This window comes from Accipiter gentilis, chromosome 21 (genome assembly GCF_929443795.1).
Source record: "Accipiter gentilis chromosome 21, bAccGen1.1, whole genome shotgun sequence".
NCBI classification, from domain to species: Eukaryota; Metazoa; Chordata; class Aves; order Accipitriformes; family Accipitridae; genus Astur; species Astur gentilis.
This window is the reverse complement of record NC_064900.1, coordinates 23,445,930-23,468,310: the sequence shown is the minus strand read 5'-3', so window position 1 is coordinate 23,468,310 and position 22,381 is coordinate 23,445,930. Positions and strand designations below refer to the sequence as shown.

The 22,381-nt window shown below is 38.2% G+C and overlaps 1 protein-coding gene and 1 long non-coding RNA gene across 6 annotated transcripts in view; one reads left to right on the top strand and one right to left on the bottom strand.

Annotated features, from left to right (window-relative positions):
- LOC126049084 (uncharacterized) overlaps window positions 1–21,210 on the bottom strand; it is a 241,950-nt gene extending 220,740 nt beyond the window's left edge. For both annotated transcript variants that reach the window (XR_007509086.1, XR_007509087.1), the window contains exon 1: window positions 20,934–21,210. This is a non-coding gene — a long non-coding RNA (uncharacterized LOC126049084). The remainder of the gene's footprint in view (window positions 1–20,933) is intronic.
- NRIP1 (nuclear receptor interacting protein 1) overlaps window positions 1–22,381 on the top strand; it is an 895,475-nt gene that overhangs the window by 349,272 nt on the left and 523,822 nt on the right. The gene's annotated exons all lie outside the window — the stretch shown is intronic.

Genomic DNA, 22,381 nt, shown 5'->3' with positions numbered 1-22,381 from the left:
TGACCTGAACCATCAGCAGGACCCAGTGGTACTTCTTGATGTGGGTAGCCATCATGTTTCCGGCATAGTTCACTGCAACACCAGCTGCATGAATATGAACAGAAAACCTGGAACCATTAGCTGTGTAAGCCAAACCATACAGATGTGAGATTTTTGAAACTAATATTCTGCAGTTTCCTAGCTTTTTACAAACACATTTTTAAAAGTGTTTCTTTTCTGCTAGCCAGCATTACAGCTTGAACTTTATACAAGTCATTTTTAAAGATATCTGTATACCAAACATCTGTAACAAACCTAGCACTTCAGCCAGGCAGAGAACTATTAAATGCATTGGCAGGTACCCTCGACTTCCCACTGGGCATCTGACTGACCTGCAAAGAGTTCTGGCTGCCAAACTGTGTCCTTTAAAAGAGTTATGGAGTAAAGTAGACTCATTCCACTCATGCACTCCCCAAATGCTTATACATTCTCCTAAAAACTCATTCTGCATCCAATTGCTCTTTGGCAAGCTGCAAGGCCAAAGACATCCAGCCTCAGCTGCCTCTGGGATGCCTGCACAAGCTGCAGCTGCCTTATTTTTCTTTTGTCCTGATAAACTCCCTTCTGACTTTTGGGCTGAGTTGTCCCAATCCATGCTCTTTGTAACTGCTTCCATAGCACAGATTTAAGCTCTTTTCTGCAACAACAAGCGAAGATGCAAGCTGTACAAATTCCCTCTGTCATGGTACCTCTCTTCTGGAAAGATACTGGGCAACTCAGGACTCAGCAGGTGTTGCTCTGGCGAAGAAGCACCAATGACCAAAGACAGTTCTGAAGAAATGCCACTAGGCACCTGTGTTGCCCACAAAACAGGATGGACAGGAACAACAGAGAGACTTGGTAGGAGACCAGGGAGCATGTTGTACTAGGATTCTTTTAGAAGAAAAGAAATGCATGGCAAAGGAACAAGGTTTCTGATCCTACAGTGACGTTAACCAAACTGTATTGATTTTTATCTCAGTCTCAGTGGATTTAGCTCCCCTCACGTTTCTGATTATTGGCAGTACCTGTATATTTTCTATTACATTAGACTTGTCAGACAGTTCTATAAAACTTTTATGGTGCACTAGCAAAGTAAAATTTGCTTTCATAAAATGAGGTGGCCCTAGCTCCTCTACTTCATTGGCATTATGACAGAATTCAAACACACACAGGCTCAGAAAACAGTCCTCAGAACACTTGTTCTATAAAATACTTTAGTTTTAAAACAGTAACTTTCTGCTATCCTTAGATGTAAGTACAGACTACTATATAGATTACTTCAAGTGGTGTAAATTATTCCATAGCAGCAAATCCCTGTTACAAAATGAGAACAGTAAGTAGTCAAATGGTGAAGAAACTTTAGGTTGTATTAATAGATATGCTTGTCTTTTCTATTAAATATTGGCTTCATAAATCAAGTCACTACATAGGCTGTCCTGCAGAGTTAGGACCTTGCTGATAGGCAGTATAATATGACCACTTACTATTCTATGATAAACTGTAAGGAGGAGACAAATGCAGAGTTTTAAAAAGCAAAACCGTTACCTGAGCCCTGGTATGCTTTACATTATCTGCTGATGCCTCCTTCCAGTTATCTTTCTAATTAATTCCTAGTGTTATATCAAATTTTAACTTTCCAACATGCAGCTAACTTAGTCTATGAGCATGCTCAGCAGACTTTTTAGCTGAGCAGCTTGAATGCTTATTATTAAACTGTACTGTCCATGCTTAATAGTTTACAATGCACTAAATCAAACCCAGCCTGTTGTGAACTGTTACAGAATTCCCTGTCAAAATTGATTCCTCTCCCCCCCAGCTGTTTTAGCTGCATAAGTTTTCAAAAAGCAGGACAAAAAAAAAAAAAAAGCTGTTCAAGTATTGTATTTTTCTCCCTTGTCTCAGAATCAGAGATGCTATCATTATCACCTACTTTCCCCCCTAAACAAAAACCAAACCTAACTAAACCAAAATTAAAACCCCCACACTTTCTAAAGTGGAAAGCACTTCAGCTTCTAAGCTTCACAGAGGTTACAACCCCCGCAAAATGTATCTAAAAGGAAAACTGGAAAACTTGTTAATATTCATTACATCTATCACCTCTACTCCATTCACAGTAACTGTGTATCATTTAGGAAGTGTGTTAGAGGTGTATTATCTTAAGTTCCACACCCTAAGCCTATGCTGAAAATTTTAAAGCTACCCCTAACAAAGAGGGGAAAGGAGTAGCTTTGCTTACTTTGTCACTTACATTGACCAATTTAAAAGGAGCCTTCACAGTAATTTAAAAGTAATCAATCACTTAAGGAGAAGCCAATCTTTCTATTTACCCAAGCCAGATGAGGATTGCTTTTCTAATTTCATAAGGACTCATTACCTCATAGGTGAAAAACAAAATAACAAGCTAAAGTATAAAAATAATTGTTGTTGTCTTTTATTTAGCTTATCATAAAATGGAGAGCAGATTTACAACTTTTGAAACTTAGCACTTCTAAGTAGTATAAAATATATTTCTACATGCCTCCAAAAAGCCAACGACTTTGTATGGACTAGAGACATCTCTTTCAGTCGTTCATCTCCCTGTCCTGCTTTGCTCCAATGAGTCATCATTTTAATCCTCCAAGGGTTTCTGATGCACTTACACCATAGCACATAGACACCATCTGCTTTAACTCAAGAACTGCCATAAGAAAGCATTTCACACCAGCCAGCCTGAAAACTGAGAGATTTTACAAGAGGAAGAGTCTGTCTGCTGGTCTTGCTCTTTCTAAAATACCTTGTGCTGGTCACAGTGTTCCCCCTCTGAGAAGGGTCCAGGTCAGAGCAGGGGGAAGACCATAGGGGGCTTGGCCCCCTGCACTGCGGGTGGGGAAAGGGAGACCCTGTCCCCTTCCTGCTCCTTGTGTTGTGGCCAAGCAAAGCTGGCACATGCTGTGACTACCTCTGGCCACCATTGAGGCTGCTGAAGCCGCTTACGGCCTGGCCCACAGTGCTGCAGGCCTGATGCTGATCACAAGGCTGAGGAGCACCTCATCACCTCCCAGAGCCTGACACCCTCGGAGGGGACATAGCACAGGGGTGCAGCAGCTTGTGCTGGGCCTGGCCCCAGGGGTCTCCTCCAGACCTGGCATGGCATGTGCCTTAGCCCCAAGAGAGCACTGTCACCTCTCCACTGGCCCTGTCAGTCACCACCTGAAGGACACAGAGTGAATGATATGTACTCCACATGACAGGAATCCATGCCACATTGCTCCAGGGCACTGTGTGATGGCCCAGGAGCCTCAACATCCCCAAAGACATGTCTGTACTGCCAGCTTCCTCTCAACACGGCAGCTCTCCCTGTCCATACCAATATTCTCCTTCATGGTGCAAGCGAGTAGTCCTGGTGATGTTTCAACCCTCCTGCTGCCAGACAGTGCGTAACCACTTGCAACGATGTGTCCCCTCCAGCGGTGGAGGACATTAAAGTTTATCACAGATGGGAGGTGACCGGAAACAGGGAGCCACTGCCATCTCCACCCACACCACACCAACCACACTGCTCCCTGCCACAGAGGAGGCAGCTTGCTGCACTGCCTGGGCCTTTGGTAGGATCCAACACTACTGCACTTGACTGCAGACCTACAGCCTGTATAATGTACACCAGACAACTGCTTAAGCAAAGAATTTAAAGGGAAAATGGTAACTAAAAAAATAAAAGAAGAGGCCATCTTCATTGCATGGAAGATGAACAACTGTTCAAGAAATTGTTAAGAATACCTACTAACTTCAAGTCGGTTCAGCTGTTCGTGGGATTCATTTTCATTTTCACATACAGTTTGATATCCTTAGGAATCAAGTTGGAGGTTTTTGGTGTTTGTTTTTTGTTTTGGGTGGGGTTTTTTGTTTTGTTTGTTTGTTTGTTTTTCCCAATAAAGCACTTGCTCCTTTCAAACAGAAGCATTTAAAAACAGTGTTCCTAAAAAAAGTAGTCTTACTCTTCTACTTAGCACTAGGGGATAGTCTCCTACCATTTGAGAAGGGAAATGATAGCTTCTGCCCTTGGTGCAAGGGTGTCATGCTGGTAACGTTAATCCATTTCAAAAAGACAGGGGTTCCCTCTTCCTCCTCTGTATTCAGCTCATGAAGTAGACTTCAGGTTCAAGCTCCTTTTTCTTGGATGCACTTTTTAAAAGCAGAAGCATTTGGAATGGGTATAACCAGAGGTCATCCCTGGAAAAAGGGTTGGGCTGCTAATGAATATTGCAAACCAGCATGATATCAGCTCTCCAAAGGAAGCAGGGGAAGAGTACCACCCTGAACGGGGCCCAGCAGCAATGAAAGAAATTTAATCCTGACTTAAATGAGATGGGAGGCATTTCATAATATACTTGAGATGAATATTTTATTCATCACACAACTATAGGAAATAATTAAACCTACAGATAAGATTTTGTAGTAATAATAATAAACATGATTAGAAATAGTATTATCACCTTGTAATCCCTAAAGTATACTCTGTTTGTCAGATGAAACTAGACCAAATCTAAAAGACAGAGCATGTACAGCCTCAGCCCATGAAAGGAAACCAGAAGAATATTCAGTCATACAGAACATTAAGTACAGGGGACGAAACAAGTAAATTAATAGTCAATTGGCAAGGACACAGTACAATATTTAGGAGTTTGATTGTTCCTCCCAGGCTCTGCCACTGTGAGCCTCTGGGCAAATCACTTCACTCTGAGAACCAATTTATATATCTATATATTAAACAAGAGAGTAGGGTCCTCTTGGCAGAGAGAGAGAGTTTATGCTGGGGGCAACAGTTCTTAAAAAGACTCGGCACTAAAAGTAGCCATGACTCCGCCAAACATGAGCTCCTGATATGCTGTTGGGGATAAAGGGAAAAATGCATCTCTGGAGGCCTCCGTGGAAGAAGCGTGAATAGGACTGGAGAACTTGAATTAACTGTACACTTCGCACTCGAGCATCTAGTGTTGGAAGGCCGTGTGGATGCCTGGTGTGTACAATTCAAGAAATTCACTGAAGAGCCTCATAAATAAAGGACTAGAAGAAACTCTTTAATGCAGCTCCATTTATCCTGTGAAAATTATGTCTGACTTGATCATTGTCTAAAATAGTTTTGACAGGTGGCTCTTACAGGTAACTGGCAACACTACAAACAAGCTTCAACAGACAAGTTCAGATCAGATATATGATGCAGATACACAGGGTACAGTACTTCACCACTGGTGAAGTACCCATCCCTAAGGGTTGTGACAGGTTCTCTGTCCTTGACCCTTTTAAATCAAGATTGGATCTTGCATTCTGAAAATCATACTTCAAATAGGAATTCATTTAGATTACACACAGAAGGTTAGCCTGAATGATCACAAGTTTTTTGTTCTGCTTTTTCTTTTTAATCTACAAGCACCCACTACACATAACAATGATTTAGTCTTATGTAATTCAATAGACTTTATAAAACAGTCTTAAAAGCTCTGATGAGAAGTCACATTTGCAAAGTATTGTTCACAGAAATATTGGTTACTTAATATGATGTGATTCTCATTTTGGTGAGTTACTTATTAAAAATACCTTTTTTCTTCTTATATATTAAATTAACAGAACAGCAAAGAATAACATATATAGTAAAATTATGGCATATAAAACACGGCATACACTGCACAGTTTAGACTGGTATATACAGATGTGGAAAAGAGGTGGATGGGAAGATTTAAAAGTCACGAAATAAAAGCTTTTGGGAAAAGCTCTGTAGAGAAGCAGCTACCACAAAGGTAAAGCTTCACAAACCTGTTCCCAGATGCAGGTTTTCTCCTCATCTAAATCTTCGCTGTCAGGTCCCTGATGCTTCTACCTTCCAGCTGCTGCCTACCTTCCTTACCAGCCCTCAGCCCAGGGCCTTCCCCAGCTGTGCACCACGTCTCATCCTGGCTAGGACAGTGGTCTGAGTCTCCAGCATCTACACTCTCCAGCTGCTAGAGGATTCAAATGGACCTTATGGGCCAAACAGCCTATAACCAATTAGTTCATTCAAATAGGGTTTTTTGTGGTTCATTTACATGGAGGGAGAGGACCATCAAACATGTGGGACGTTGCTTTTAGACAAAAGGCACTCGGATTACTTTATGTTTTTCAAGTTTACTTTTTAAAAAAGGCAAAACAATAGTCTAGCTTTGTTGATACTTGTTGATCTGTTGCATCACTTCAGCAACATAAAGCAGTCATAAACCCTGTTTAACTGGTGTTTTAAGGCAGGTTTATCGCTACAAGCATTGCTAAAGCATTACAAAGCAGAAGCAGCACTCAACCCTTTCCCCATTATCCTAGTCACTACAAAGATCAACAGATATTTATAGTGTAGTCTATCTATTTATTGATTAAATTGCCGATTACCATTTTCTGCACTCTGATTTCTGCTCCATTTAACATGTGTTCAGCTACCTTCAGCTAGCAAGGACCAGAGAAATCAGATGATGTTTTGAGGTGATCTCTTTCTTTTCTATATATATATATATACACACACAAAGAGATTATATGCCTCTACAGAAGGTAAAACTCTGGCATGTTCAAACTCAAAGTGAGACTTAAAACGATTGTGATATTAAAAATTTAAACTAAATTAAAACATTTTTAAACTTTACCTTCTACTGATGACTTGAATTCATGCTAAAGTCACATTTTATAGTTCTTTCTATAACAATTTGGACTATGCACCTTTTTTTTTTTTTAATGAAAATTAAGATTTTTAATGACCTCAGGACTTTAAAACGTCAGTGCACCCTTCAAGTTGCCAATGCTACCTTTATAAATTCCTTGCATTAGAGAGATCTGCGTTAAAGGATCCAGTGATCCCTACTGCTGGTCTTTCAGGATGTTTTTCCCACATGCTCTACACCTCCAGTAGTGTTGATGCAGGAGAACATTTAGCCATTTGCTGCAATAAGTAAATCACTTGCAAAAAATTATATTGCTTAATAACTAAAGTATTTAAGATTTAGAAAATTATTACTACTTGGATTAAAAGGCAAAGAAAATAGAAGGTAAGCAAAACTTCTTTGTCCCAAGTTATATTTTTCTTCCAAGTGCAGAATCATAGAAAATATTAATGTGATTAAAAATATACAAGATAAGCAATAATAAATACTTGTTTTCTCAGTAGAAATATAGCCCCTTTATAGAATAGTAGATGCTCTATGGATTCTATCAAAGACATCATACGCTGGACTAAAATTCATTTCGCATCTGCATTTGAATTAGATAAGCTGAGTTTCCCAATTAGTTCCAATCTTCAGCTACATATATAAATACATAAATGCACGCACACATTTGCAGATATCTCTCTGTACTTATATTTAGTTTTATTGTCATCAACAGTATGCCAGCAGGATACTGTTCAAAGGACTTGCTTTATAGATGCAATCAGGGATTTCAAATGGAAGCTGTTTTCATCAAAATTCCCCCTTCATTAAACCCAACTTTCTATTTATGGAAACGTACTGGTTTTAATTTAAATGCCACTGGTGCATAAAGGCTAGTGTGAGACTCTAACTGAAGATTTTAAGTATTCCAATCTTGTTGCAATAAATATTTTCCCTCCGATTTTTTTTTAATTCAGCATATTTAATTACCAGGCTTCTGTTATTTCTCCTCTTTATAGAGCAATTCTAGCAACACACTTCTAAGAGGGCTAAAATTACTCTGTATATAATCTCCCCGCAGGGCTGTGATCTGAATAGAAACTGTGTTACTTGATTCATTGCACAGTACGTTTCTGTTGTACGTGTTTTTCTCTGTCACCATATGACAGAAGTACTGGCACAGTCCTTTCCAGTTTATCAACATTTGGGATGTCCCAAGTGAATCAAATAAAATCTGCTTTTTGTAAAACTCTGTCAGCATACAGCCTCTACGTCAAGACTGGGTTCACCTTACCACATTTGAAGCAATTCAGATAAATGATGAGCATTTCTCTGCATCTCTTACACAATCTTTTTTTTTGAAGATTTTCCTCAAGCTACTAACAAATGCCCCTGCATGACATGACCTGAACAGACTACAGCATCAATCTCTTCCTGATTCTCCCAATTTATTGTTGACTATGAATAAATATATCAACTAAAGTTTCTTTTTATCAGCTTTCACTCACTAAGCCTTTACAAGATACTCCAATTTTACCCTTGTGACAAAATTCCAAGTTCCTGATATTTCTGCCTATGAGCTGAGAACTTCTATCTGTCCCAAAGCCTCCAGTTCTTCCAGGAAATCTATTCCATGGCCATTAGGTACCTATCCCATGGCTTTCCTCTTGTTTAGGACACTAGATTCTCAAGGGACTCCTCACCCCGCCCCCCCCCCCCCGGCCCCCAAATCAGGAGACTTTCAAGAGGGGTTCTGTGCAATGGGATAAGCAGCTTCATCTACCTCCCACCACCCACACTTAAGGAGCACTACATACATACGTACACTTTATGTTTTTCAGCTCTCCATACATGTCTGCCTGAGCTCCTACAGAACCTGATTTAGCAACACGGGACCTGCTGGTGTTTGATTTCGCTAATGATTCCTGCTTGGAAAGGAAAAATGGGTGAAGCACAAGTAGGACTGAGCCTTCTACAAAGCCAACATGTGCTTCACTTACCTCACATGCGCTTCCAGTCACTTATTGCATTATGTAGGAAACTCAACTCATCCTTTTCCTGTGGCCTGCTTCCCTTAGGGGCATTCCTTGTGCCCAGAAGGACTGCCTGGTGGGAAAGCAGCAACAGCCTCTGGTGAAGGGATGCCATGAACAGACATGAATTTCCCAATCAGAGAAGGGGGGGAAAGGAAAATTAATAAAGTTGTTTTACCTCCCATATTAGCATGTACAGTGCATCTGCATGAGGATTTCCTAAGTCCAGAACACATTAGTCTTGCTGTGCATGCATTAGTATTTCCTGCACAGGTATTTGGGAGTCCTAAGCACATACCCATCCTCTCTGTTTGACTGGGTGCTTCACCTATCTTTGGCAAGAGTCAAATGAAGCATGAGTAGATGTCTGATTCATGGAGGAGGAAGGAAAAGGAAAAGCATTTCCTCTTGCAATAGGACTCTTCACATTTCTAAGCTACTGTAATTGTAACTATTGCACTAACTGTTACTGAACACCTCTGAGAAAACTGGTAACCTGAATCCATTGACTATACCAATGAGTCCAACAGCCCAAACCAGAGCTTTTGGAAGTCAATAGAAAGACACATATTGATTTAAAGGCTGTTGGATGCAGGCCTTACCAGTTTATCAGTGTGTAAGCATGTGCAATAAACTGTAACCAAATATATGCTTACATCTGGAACCACTTTTAAAAAAAGTGATTAAAATATAAAAACCATATGAAACACATGATTTTGCAGGAAGTTCTAACATCACAACATGCTGCTAAAAGAAAAAGCGCACTACTGGTCTGGTCTCTGATTACTGAACAGACATGAAATGGGAGAGCCCTGAAGGAATAAAAACCCACTTGCTTGGAAGCAGTAGTTTGTTATTGCGTGTACTGAAGAATCTTTTGCTTCAGAGAATCCCCATGGTTTACACACCAAAAAGAGTGTTCAGAAAAACACAAAAAGGAACAACAAAAAGACCTTCATATGCCATTTTCACTATACCCTTTCTGCTCTGCTTTACCAGATGTAAGAATGGAAGATTGCTCTAAGGAAGTCCCTTAAACTCCAAATGCCCTGAACAGGGGAAAAGACTGGCATCCTGAGCACTGAACTTGCATGCACAGCAGATATTGGAGAATAGCCAGCCACTGTGTCTAAATGCCAGAAAAGTCTCTTGCTGGCAGTTAGGTTCAGATGCGCAAGAGTTTGCAGATGTATTCCCAAATGGCAATCTCGGACACCTGTACAACAGCCATTTTTGGAAGCACTGTGGCCTCAGCACTTCCCACGAAGACTTGTAAGAGCTATTTTAAAACATATTTTAGATATTATTTGTCCACATATTAAAGAGGACCAAGTGCTTTGAAAAAAAATCTGACTGCCTTAGTGTCTACCATCACATTGAGCTGTTAGGAAAATCTATCCTCATTAGCACGTGCTTCCATCTTGTGAAATCTAACTAAATAGATAACTAAATCTTACTTCAAAAGAAGTAAATAAAATTTTCCATCTTCTAAACAGAATTTTGTATTTTGGTTCTTACATTATTATTCTGTCAGTTTATCAGTAATTTAAAATATCATTACCATGATCAGCTGGAGGTTTTTTATTTGCTTTAATTTCTGGGGTTTGGGGTTTTTTTTTGTTTTGTTTTGGGTTTTTTTCCATGCTGGTGTTCACAGCATACTCTGTGATGGATAATGAGTCTTCTGCAAAACTTGCACCTAGACAGAACCAAAACTATCACACAGAACCATGAACTTTCATGTTTATTACCTCTACCACAAAGAACTCACACCAAGTTAGAAGTACAGTTGCTTAAAAACAAAGCCTTTGACAACCTCCAGGATCATAACTGCATGCAAGATCACTTAAAATGAATAAGAAGGAGAAGGCTACTGGGGCAAAAAGGGGTCCGGAATAAACTTCTTACTATATTAAACTCACACAAACCTGCACTATTGCTGAAATGCAGGATTTTAAAATTTCACCTTTTTTTTTCTTTAAAAAGTATGTATATAGTGTTCCCTCTGTCATTCAGCATTTCAAAGTACAGAGTACATCCTAATTCCTAATAACTTTTTAAATTCAGCTACAAATTCCACCCAAAATTTGTTGCTGAATGGACTTCTGTACGCAGTGACCTGAATCGTTAAGATTTCCTGTTGCTAGTGGTAACATTCCTGTCTTGAAAAATACCCAGGAGAATATTTAGAAGTAATACCTTTCTAAAATAGTCTGTAAAAGACAACTGATACTCAAATGTCACAGGTTTCTATTTTCCTCTAATAATAAACTAGTGATTACTGATGATTATCATCTGGCACTCATTCAGCTCATAAAACAAAAGCATACTAACGAAAATCAGTTGGTGTTTTCCCTTATCTTAAATTACTTTAGGAGAAGGAAAATTATTTTAGACACTAGCTCCAACATTTTAGAAAACTGTATCCATGTAATCAATGAAATCATAAAAGGCAATAGTGATTCATTTCCATTGATGCAGCTTGTTTGGCCAGGTATTAAAATGCTCTTTATAAATATTACTTAAATAAAAAGAATAGGCAAGCATTAATATTTTCAGTATTATCATTCTCATCTCTAGAAAGGTAATCCCAAGTCTACAGAAGCAGGCAATTTGTCCAAGGTAAAATGGGGTACACAAGCATTTTAAATGTAAACAAACAGAAAATACTGAACTGCTTTAAAATCACACTTTTATCCTCATCTAAACATGTCTATGCTGACTTCAACAGAGCCAAGAACAAAATTCTGGCTAAATTCCCAGATGGAAAAAGAAGGTTTCCTCTAACGTAACTTTTATTATCATATTTAGTATCTCGGCATCCCTATCTTATTATTTATACAGAACTTAACTGCAGTTGGGCATCTCCTATGAAAGATTAGTACGAACCTCATGTGTTCAGTGCAGCTTGTGATGCCTCAAATAGTATGTGATTTTTTCCACGCAGGATAAAATGCTCAGTAAATAGAAAAAAAATCACAGCAAACAAATGTTCTTGTTTGCCTATAGCAAGCAATTTACATCCTTTTAAGATCTTCTGGCATTTGGTCCTTTATTCTTTCGCAATAGCAAACCCAAGGTGTCCTGTAAGCACCAGATTGAATGAAACCTGCTTTCCTACAGATTTATGCTCTTTGCTCTGTAACTCCACATTCTTTCTTCTCACTGCAAATGGCCAGATCTCTCCACATTGCCTATTATGCTATCACCTGGCAGGAGAAACTGTGCTGTGACTAGTCTGGGACTGTGCACGTTTTGTTTGGCCACTGAGCCGCTGCCAAACAGAATGTATAACAGCTATGTTCTGCCTCCCTTTTTCTCAAAACTGGAACTGATCTGGGTTTCTTTCCTCCACACAGTCACAGATTTTCATAAAACATGAAATTCATTGAGAATTTCACCTTTCAGATTTAATTGAGAGAGACAAAAGGGTTCAAAACCCATGGAGGAGGGAAAGACAAAAGGAGAACAGACAAACCTTAGTAGAAGTCTCACTTTCTTTAGAAAGTGAAAGTAGTAACAAATATTTAAGAATAATACTATTGATAATGTGACAGTTCACCAGCTCTGTGAAATGCCAGGCCACAGTTTAGCTTGTTTGGGGTTTTTTAATAGATTCTAAGATTATGCTCTTAAATCTGTTTTTAGGAACTGTGATGAGTGACCCTGCTTTCAATATGGCAGGAATCTAGCATCTTACTTCAAGTGTGACGTGCACCATACTTAGCACTTTAAAATACAGGACCCTCACTTCCTGACTTTAGACATACCAATGAACACCTACAAACACATCCAACCAGATATAAACAGTTACACACAAAACACAGAAAATTAGACCTGCAAAGTTAAAAACAAAAAATGCCTCTATATAGATAATATCAAATTAATGTACTTGGAGCTAAAAAGGAACACATTAATTTATAAAATAAATAGAAATACTGAAAATACTTTAGCAGTAAGAAATTACATGTTTAAAGTGATTTACCCAAAGCTACAAAGAAGTTAGATGACACCTTGAGATTTCTAAATCCAGGTGTAGACTGAAACTTTTAGAACTTCTAAATGCTGTAGTAAACAGAGTAAACCCAGAATGACAAAGATGGGCACAATGTCAATGCCACTGTTTACTACATTTCTGTTTCTAAACCCCCATAAAATGGTTACCTTTTCAAATATTTACACTGAAATCAAGGTGTTCAACCAAGCTGATGTCTGAAGTTGGAGGTTCTTTCCAACAGTTCATAACTGGACTGTCTTAAGGACAAATTCCCCTATTTGAAAATCAGGCTGATGTGCAACTATACATAGATATCACATGTTGCTCAATTCAGGTAAAAGAGTCAAATTTCCATTTAAAGTTTTTGATGTTTCAGTTTTGGCCAGGTCAAAAAAAAATGCTGTCACATTTTCCTTTTTGGAGTCCCCTCACAATGACTGAATAATTTTTTGCAGTCACAATATCAGACCATGTATAAAACATTTTACTAATTTCAATTTATTGCTGAGAAGACTGAGGCACAATGAAATTATGTTTACAGTAACAGTATCAATTGATTTAATAGATAATTACTAAATATAACATAAGGTAAGTGTAGTTAAATTCCCTTTCCCAGAAAAACATACATATTTGCCCATAGACTGTCATGTATTGCTTTTGCTCTTTTTTTTTTTTTTTTTTTTTAAGAAAGATATATGTTGGGGTAGAGAGGCAGTTTTGGCCATGTTTTAGGCAAAAACATTGTGGATTCAATACACGAAATTAAGCACACCATTAAAAAAAAAAAAGTAATATGACTGAAGTCTTAATAATATAGAATAAAAGATGTGATAGAATAAAGTCAAGATTCTGTGTGTCACAATTGCACTGTTCCCTGGTACTTAAATATTAACCAGAATAATTAAATATTGGTTCAGTGGTTTTCTATGCAATTTTCTATATTTCTACTTAAAAAACAATTCATTTGCCATGACTTGTTGATCCGCCAAAATTAAAATGTGTATACACTCCATAATCTAGTAGTATAGAGCATGATGCTATTTTAAAAAATAACAGGTTTTTGAATATAAATGGCTGAATAAAAGAAACTTAAAATATTGCTAGCTTTGAGGTAAGACGGGGGAGGTGGCCACTGCCTGTCCTGCCAGAGAGCAGTCAGACAGCCAATTAGATGAGCTGTGTCTACCAACTAGTCACAGCACTGTTGTCAATTGCCTGGTGGTAATGTCAGGACAGATGCAGGAGTTGTTGAATTACTGCAATGATGCATACGGGCATGAGATAAAGAGGGAAAAAAACCCCAACACATCTGTAGATTTTGAATTAATGTAACCTGTTGCTGCTCAAATTATAGGCTAGGAAGGCTTCATGGAAAAAAAAGCATCTTCTTATATTATTAGCCATATGAATATATATAACAACATCCATATGAAACTTGAACAAGCCCCATTGACTCAGAATGCCTCATAGTGGCATTCCTTCTTTTTTTGTGAAAAAAAAAGCCCAAACAAAAAAACCCCAAAAAACCCAAAAACAAAAGCAAAAACCAGAACAAAACAAAACACACCCCACCCCCACCCCAAAAAAACCCCAACCCTCTAGAGTAAAAATTGATTGCGATTCTTAATTTCTGGTTCAGTAATGAAATTAAAACATTTCAGGGAAACAGAGCCAACAGCAGCATTAAAATGAATAATCTACATAAAAATTGAGTACTGAAAATATTTAAAGAACCTGGAAGATGGAGAGAGGGTTCATTCCTTCTCCATGTGTGATGCCCCAAGATGGCAATCTTGCTTCCTGTGCTTTTACTTCTCAGCATCCAGCTAAGTTAATCTTGGATACATTGCTCACATCAAGCTCCTTCAGCATCATGGTCTTTAAGGTCAGGACAGTCAGTGCTATAGATATGCAATGCTCAATTTGTCATATGATCCTCATAGCAAATAAAAAAATATCCGTGTGTACCCTAACGCTTACTGCCAAAAGACATGTAATAAATAGCTATAATTTAACATCTTTGGTATATAACAATTTAGACTTTTTTTACCTCAAACCCCTTAAAAATAGTCCACAAACTACCTGTTGATCACATTGTTTCAAAAATTGTTGTTCACAGACTTTTGTTGAGTTTGTTTTGTTTACTTTTCTTTTAACAGGAAAAGTATAATTTATTCCCACTTCTGCTGTTTAAAATAGTTTTAACATTTTTCCTTTAAAAAAAAAATACAAAAAATAATAATAATAAAAAAGAATCACCTGTGGTTTGGGACTACACAATGGAAAAATTCAGGCCAAAGAATAGAGTTTAAAAAAGGGCAAAGTGATACAAAGCAAACTGTTTAATATAACTTAAAACATGACTAGGTTACCAGACCCTGCCAAATTTCTTGGTTTTTTCCAGAGCGTGGCAGTAGATTGTAAATGAAGAAGGAAAAAATACAAAAGAAAGAATTTGAAGAGTCCTACTTTTTATTTGGCAGAAACTATCAATTTTTACAGTTTTTGCTTTATACTGATGTAATTCTCACTGATTTCAGTGAAAGGATAGCTGGGCCTACACTGGGTACTTCTGGAAAAACTTTCTTTGTGAATTTCGAGCCAGAGCTTCAAAGAAGTTTTATGCGGCCAATACAGAGTGCAGTCTGATTTCCACATGATAAATACACAGGTATTTTCAACACAGACTGATTCTGTCACTCTGCTGTGTCACATTTTGTATGTTTTATGAATAAAGTTCCTTGCTGACCACTTTTTCCTGCATTTTTGTAATTTACTCTTTAAAACTTACTCTCCCCTACTAGGGGCACAGATTCTTATTTCAGGAATTTATTATACACAGGCTAAAATAGCAGATACTCAGTGACAACCAGGTCGTAATCATGAGTAACTTTAATATACACCAAAACCAGAGTCAATATTTTCAGAGGACACCGATTCTCACTCTACAGGCACAGCAAAGTCAAGTTGCCTTAGGAAATATAGCTATCTGAAGGCAATTCCACTAGCCTGCCCATAATAACCTAGACATTTTTGGTTAGCAGTGAAGGAAATTAATGTATGTCCCTCCCTGCAGCTTTACTCTTTTGCTTGCACAGCCCAGGATCTTGTAAAAATGCCAGTGGAGTATATGGTGAACCAGATCAATCCAGGTTAAAAACAATCTTCTTCTCAGCATTATTTTTAACCAGGGTCAATTCTGATCCTTTTCTCTGAGTAGCCTTCCAAGGATGTATACCATTACAGGGGCAGCAGCGAAGTGGGAGAAGAGGCAGTGAAAGAGCACTGGAGTACCTTCAACCAGCTCTTCCACAAAGGACTATTCTTGGAAGGATGTCTTTAGCTGGTGCTGTTTTTTGGAAAAAATAAAAACTACTAACAGAGATGGGACATGTACTTCGGGGTAAGGCCTTCTCTTTAATTTATATTTTGCTTTATAATTTAACACCATTAAACATGCCCTGTTCAAAACAGGACCAATTAAAGGGCCTGCATGTCTTCCACAGGACATTTATGGTCCATAGGACATCTTTTGGGTTAAGAGGAAGTGTGGAGACTTGGTGATATAAATGGAATATTTTCACTCAAAGTGACTTAAAACAGGGAGAAGAATGTGCTTTTTCCAGTACTTGAAGCTATATTTCTTACCTACTTCTATCATATTACTAAATAAACTGGGATTACGTAATTAACACCAAAATATCATCTTTGGGCTTTTAAGGTAACATTGGAATTGGAAAACTCATCTAGATATTGTTTGAATCACTGGCCATTTCTCTAAAGGAGAGGTAGGTATTTCAGTTACTGGAGGTAGCACTACATTGTACTACCTTGGTCATGTAGTATGGGTGTCATATCCAGTAAAACACTGAGAAATCTTAAACCATCATGGGTGCCACATACATACATTGCAAATCATTGTGAATACCATTTTGAACAGACAGGTGAGTGATTTGAATACAAGGTCTCACCCAATCCCTACCAAAGTCAGCAGGATCTTTGACAGAGTCCTGGATAAAGCCCTGGGTGATGAAAAAAAAATATAGAAGTGGATGGTCTGGTCAGAGGAGAGGTAGAGGAAAATCTATTGCCATTTGTCTTGTCCTTCACTCCACCGCTTTCTTGTTTTCTGTTGTCTCATGTTTTATGCTGCAAATGGCTTGCATCTTTCCCAGATCAAAGAATCAGAATTGCCAAAAGACCTTCCAAGGGTTTTTACAAGAATTTTTTAAAAGTTACTGGAATCCTAGCTGGAGCTGAAAAAAGAAACTTAACCTGTGCTCGAAAAACAACCTGTCACATCAGATGTAACCATCTGTCCTCACCTCTACCTTCGCTGAGCAAAGTAAATATAAGAAGATGTTAGGTGGAAAAGAGAGGTTCCTGCCCCTGCCACACCCCCTCTCTCTGAAATGCTGTGACTATAATTTTGGAAGGAACAGCCTTTTTCTTGGGTGAATTTATTACTCCAAGTATGAAACTGAATGCCAGCAGTGGAAATGCTTCTGAACAAACCAGGAGAAAGACAGCACTGTCGTTGTTTTCCCTACTTCTTTCCTCAATATTTTGCCTCTTGCTTTACTGAAGCCAGATGACTGCACATCAGATGACAATTTCCAAGGCACAGGCTCATATCAGTGACTGACAGACCATTTTAGATAGGGCGGGTTTCCTCTCTTATGGCATGTTTCTTCTACTTCTAGATCTCCTCTGTTTTGCTTCTTAAGGTACTGCCTCTTTTATCATTGCTCCTACCCTCATATCCAATTACTTCTCCTTGTTCTCTGTGTCCATTTGTTTTTACTACCCAGATATATTATAATCACTTAAATCACTTCACAAGCCAAATGGTTTTTTTTCACCTTCATCATCACCCTTTGGGACAGTCCTCTGCTGATGGTTTGAGTATGTTGCAGGAAAGGAAAAATGAACTGAAAGTCAACTTGGGTATTCCAAAGAACAGGTCTCTGCTCTCTTTCTTTGTTTTTCATGGACAAGCATGTGTACATCTTCTGTTTCTTGCTCCCTCAACTATTTACTGAACTCCAAAACTCCAAGGAGATCAAAGAAGTTTAAGGCCCAAGCAATCATAGTCACAAAAGAACTTTAAAATGTGATCATGAGTTGTAGCTGAGAAGATGAAAGAAATTTTTTTTTGGCTTTCTTTTTAAAAATTCTTTAAAAAATAAACTCTTTCAGAATTCCTAGGATATAACATAGGTGGGTTTTTTTCTTTTTGTCTTACCAACACTGTGATTCACTGACACTGAGAGTGCTACAATTCTCCTGTACCTGTCAATTTTCCTTCATCTCTCAGTATAGACATCACCTTGCTGTGACAGCACAAACTAGTTCCTGTCTTAGACAGAAAAATCAACAGTTAGCCTTGAATTTGCATCCTTTCTCATGTGACAGTAAAGATATCCATAGGTACCATGGAGACCTGTTTCTGTAATGTACAGATGTCAATAAAATGAACATGTCTAGTAAATAAAGTTTTTCCTTCTTCCACACAGAATAACAGAACAAACCTAAAAGTGAACCTCCAAAATCACTTTTCTATGTAATTCACAAAACAAATCTAGTTCCTCCTTGACTTGACATTAAAGATGTTACATACAAACCTTTCAAAGAAATGAAAGCTATAAAGCAATTTTTGAAACTGCTTTTTTCTCTAACTGGTGTCGATGAGAAGGTAAAAAGTCAGTATAATTATTTTAGTCTGAGCTCATGATTCTTTGACTTTCTCTAAGACAAAATAGTAGTATTTGGAGATATACTACTGATGTTTAAACTTCCTGCCAGTCACATTATATTATGTCAGTCCTCAGATGGTCAGTAAGAGCACCACATTTAATCATAATTTGCATCATTACTGTAGGGGTTTCCATGAATCACATAACACAGCTACTGGAAGCAGATATTCTGCTTTTAATGATAGATATAGGCATAAAATCCTCAGTAAATTCTTCTCTTCCTCATTAAGCCCTTTCCCCTTCATCAGGCTGGTCATCAGAGCATGAAGAAATGTTTCATAATCCTCTAATCTGGTGACACAACAACACTGGTGCCTTATTTTACCAATGGAAACCCTACAGCACAGAAAGGGCTGGTCCCCTGCTTGTTTGCTTATGGAGGAGGTGGCTGCATGCAAGCACCCACCATGCCCTGCTCCCCAAATGCCTTGCGACCACCAAGAGGTGGCCAGCTCTCCAGCAGTCCAGGCCACCAAAGCTGGGAGGAGACCACCTCCTCCAAGTTTCTTTTACTTTCAGTTTTTAAGGGTGTAAAGAGCACTTCAGCAGTTATTCCTCCATCACTGCATAGCCAAGAAGAAAATCATACATTTATGTTACATAAGAGGACAAATTTCTTTCCCTCAAAGAGAAGCCTGAAACTCTTAAAAGCACACCCTTAACTGCACTAAGGACACAGACAAGAATTTTCTTGTAGAAAGTCTAAGGTTTAGCCCAAGTCAAAATAGATAGGAATTCAATTCACAATAAGAAAACATGAAGTATGAAGTCCATTTAGATCATCTTACGTTGCAGCATCGCCTTCAAATCCATATGTTAGCATTTCTTTGAAACATTCTCCCCCCTTTTCTTTTTAAAGTCATTTTCAAAATTGATGGACAAACTCAAGATCTCAAACTGGCAAGTAAGAATGGACACAATAGGTGAACAACATGAATTTCTGCACTTGAAAGGGACTGCAACATCAGATCAACTGAAATCTGAAGCAGCATCTTATTTTTTAAAACAGGCATCCTGCTAATTGTTAGTAAGTTTCAGATGGGCATACAAACTTAAAAAGACAGGTAGAGAAATAAGTAATAACATACCCTCTGTGTAGAGTTCATCTGACCATTGCACATTAGAATTATTCTATCAAATTAGCATTTTCCCTTTAGCTCCAAATAACCACTACGTAATTCTGAGACTTTTCCTGCACCTTCTGACTTTGGTTATTTATTTTTTGAAAAGAAAACTATTTCTTTAAAGAAAGATACAACGAAGAACATTCTGTACAGAATCATACTTCTGCTGGAGGAAAACCAGACTCATTTCTCCTCTAAATTACAGACATCTTAAAACATCACATACAGAGTAACTTTGACATACCTTGATGATTTATTGCTCTAAATTTCATCCACTCAGCAGTTTTTGCATACATATTTCTAATGTTACTGCCAACATGCAATGTTTAATTCTGTTGCTGTGCTAATAAAGCAGCTTTTTCAAACTAAGTCAGTAACTGAAATAACATTATAGCTCAGATTGTATTTATTACCATTACACTAGATGACTAGTATATCTAACACAATCTGTTCAAGAACTTATCCAGAAGTATTGTGTTTCCCTCCTTATGCAAGACAGAAGTTACAAAAGCCTTATCTTCTGTATAATTTTGCAACTTACCTAAAATTTAGATAGCTCTCTGGTATTTTTTGAAATATGTATCCAAGTATAAATCCTTTTTCTCTTAGCAGAAATCAGGATCACTGAATGTTGTTTTAGGAAAAATTTATGTGCATCACAACAAAGGAATGCAAAAAAGCTGCAGGAAAGCTTGAGTGAATAAAATAAATATGGATAGCATAAAACTGGCTTCCCCCCAAAACCCAAGTTTGTCAAAAGAACAAAGCACACACAAACAGCATGTAAAATCTGAATTCAAAATACGTTTATAAAGAAGGGATAAAGACACATGTTTTTTCTATTTCAGCTTGAAAAATAAAGGGACACAGCAATGAGTCTTGCTGGCAGGCAGATAACTCATAGGCCCTGACCCTTCGACTCACCAGGAATTCAAACACAAAGCTCTTTTCATAGTGACCGTGCCATACATTCTCGAGATAAGGGAGCGAAATAAGGAGCAATGGAGAGGTGCCACAAAGCTCAAACTGCAGAAAACTGTGCATAGAAATTATGTTTACTTATTCACCTATATACAGCTACACACCAAGTACTAGCTGTAAAACTATTTCTTTCCAAATCGGAAGCCATGCAGCATGCTTTTAGAAATGGGACCTGTCTCCTGAAGCAAGCAAAAGAGAGCGCAAGCAGCAAGGAAAGGACTATCCCTGTACATTTCTGTATCATTCAGAATTGAAGTGCACATCCGGACAAATAATCTGTAACACAATGAGCTTTGCAAAAGGATTGCTGTGGTAAAACGGAAGGGTTTTTAGAAACAACAAAAATAGCTACATTTCAAACAATATTTCAAATCTGGACTCACCATGAAAAAGCAACAGTTGCCTGAAGTTAGTGTGTTATTTTCTGCCCTGTTCCACTGCACTTTCTGCCTAGTTGTCCAACATTTGGTAGCTCAGAGCTGCCACACAGAGGCCCCTTCCGTGATCTGGCTTATTTGCCTGTCAGTTTGAGTCTCAGCTTCTGTATGATGCAGCTGTGCACTTTGCTGAAGGTCTAATATAATTTCCATAAGCTTTCTCCCTGCCTGGAGCAAGCAGTTTGTTCTCCCTGCTCAATAAATACTCAGATCACTTTTCTGGTACTCACAGGGATAAAGCTTTAAGTTGTTAAGGAGTTCTTACTAAGTAGTGGGTGGAGAACATAAGCTCAGTACAAGGAAACTCTGCGCATAATCAGAAACTGAGAAACTTCCTCCCTTTCCCCCAACCCCTCCTCTCGACAGGCGAAGCTGCCAGTGCCTCCTTTACAGAAATTTAGGAATGTAAAGGGAGGACTCAAAGGGGCCCAGTCAGACAAGCCTTTCTCAATCAATTAGCTTGCAGCCATTACTTGTGACCCTAGGTCACACAACATAAGTGTGTGGGGTGTGCCTTTAGGGGTACACCAAAGCTACTTATTAAAACTTACATAACCAAAAGTGTTCAAAATCAAATAAACTCTGAAAGCTGGAAAATATTTTCCATGTACCACAGTTTTGCAGGAAGAAGAGTTTGGAGTAAAGAAATGTTACTTTGCTTTTCCAATAACAAATCATTTGATGCAGGAAACTAACTTTTTTGTACTTAAAAAAAAAAAAAGATTGAAATGTGAGATACACAAGAATACTTTAAAGAGATATTTGCTTTACAATTATGCAAAAACTAAATAATAATAGCATGAGTGATATTTGACGAAGCACATGATCATGTTTCCTAAAATAAGACTATTGTCTGTAGCTGCAAAGGAATAGATGTTTATAGGACTGTTTAATTGATTCATGAAGTTCAGCCCATGTATTTCAGTCCTCTGCAAGAAACAAGTTCTGAGCATTTGGATTCCATTATTCATTTTAATACTCTAACACAACAAATCAAACAATTTACTTTTAAAAAAGGTCTGGACTATTTAAATACTGCAGTAAGTTATCCTGCATTGAACACACAGGGAGAGGAGGGTGTAACTTACCATGATTCCCACACAACAAGTATACACCCCTTGGTGTGAAGGAAAACTTCAAAAAGACCCTCAGCTTCATATCCTGCCAACCCAATGACATGGAGATGATGCCTTGGAAAAACCCATGAGGGAGTCCTGATTTTAAAGCAGACCTATGACAACCCCTTTATGGGCCAGACAAGATCACTGCACTCCAGAGGCGATGCACTTTAATCTCAAGGTGCATCGCAAAGCGTCTTTAAGTAGTGCCACAGATCAAGGCTTATACATAGCTGAAAAAAACAGTTCAGCCCAAACTTCACTCTCTACTTAAGG